The sequence below is a fragment of the Belonocnema kinseyi genome, chromosome 6, assembly GCF_010883055.1.
Source record: "Belonocnema kinseyi isolate 2016_QV_RU_SX_M_011 chromosome 6, B_treatae_v1, whole genome shotgun sequence".
In the NCBI taxonomy this organism is placed as follows: Eukaryota; Metazoa; Arthropoda; class Insecta; order Hymenoptera; family Cynipidae; genus Belonocnema; species Belonocnema kinseyi.
In genome coordinates this window covers 145,956,136-145,957,166 of record NC_046662.1, presented here as the reverse complement: position 1 = coordinate 145,957,166, position 1,031 = coordinate 145,956,136, and the positions used below count along the sequence as shown (strand labels likewise).

General features: G+C 36.7%; 1 protein-coding gene across 3 annotated transcripts in view; it reads left to right on the top strand.

Moving 5' to 3' along the window:
* The window catches only part of LOC117174091 (ubiquitin domain-containing protein UBFD1-like), a 219,206-nt gene that overhangs the window by 124,670 nt on the left and 93,505 nt on the right, over nucleotides 1–1,031 (top strand). The gene's annotated exons all lie outside the window — the stretch shown is intronic.

Below are 1,031 nucleotides of genomic sequence, written 5' to 3'. Positions count from 1 at the left end.
GGGGGGGGGGGGTCTACCGTCTGGATGTTTAAGGGCCAATTGTTTTGATTGAAAACCTCTCAATAATACACCTGCCAGCCGTTTTACCAGGTTAAATGATGGCACTATCGTCGTACAAAAAATGATCCATTTTTTAGGTGGGGCTAATGTTTTCTACTGTCTGACTGTTTGAGTTATTTTCACTGACAAATATTCGAAAATATAATTACCAGAGTTTTTCCCGCTTGTAACATGGCGCTACAGTCAGTTTTTTTCAGTGAAAGTTTATTTAAAAAGCCCATAAAAGGCGTTTTCGATCATTTTCATAAATCCATATAAACCTTTGAATTCGAGTTAAATTTTTATTTTAAAACTTTTTTAGGTTCTAGCCCACATAAAGCTAAATAAGATGCCTTCCATATGTGACCGTCCATGAAGAAAGGGACCTTAGGGTTAGCAGGCAAATTTTATAGTAGAATCTATTAAAGAGATAGTCGAAGTCAAGCACTCCTAGAGTAGGGGGCCAGCTCCAGAATCCAGCCCCTTTACTGACGACTACAGCTTTTTACTCCGCGATCAGCGAGTTAGACGAGCTCTTGAGTCACATAGACACAGAACAGAAAGATGTGTAGAAAGTGGTGGAGCTGGATTTCTCGGGCTGACCGCACTCTTCAAAATAGGCGATTTACGTCTCACTTTGCAGCTTGATAACAAAGTTTTGCAGATATGAATTTAATTATGTTTTAATATGAAAGAGCGATCTAAAAACTATCGAATGCATGACAAAATTTAAATCGATTTTTTATCCCTAAGGTCTCTTTCTTCCGGGACGGTCACATATATAAGCAGAAACTTTTAACAAATGTGGGAATAAATAAAAAAGTCGACGCTTTCCAGAAAACCTTGTTTATTTCTTCCATCTAATTTAAAAAAAACCCAAAAGAAGCTTTTATGGAAAACCCCACCTTCTTTATTTTTTCCATTATATCAGTTGTTATATAAATCCAAAATTGCAAACAAAGTCTTAAATTGGACCCTTTCTTTGAACCTTT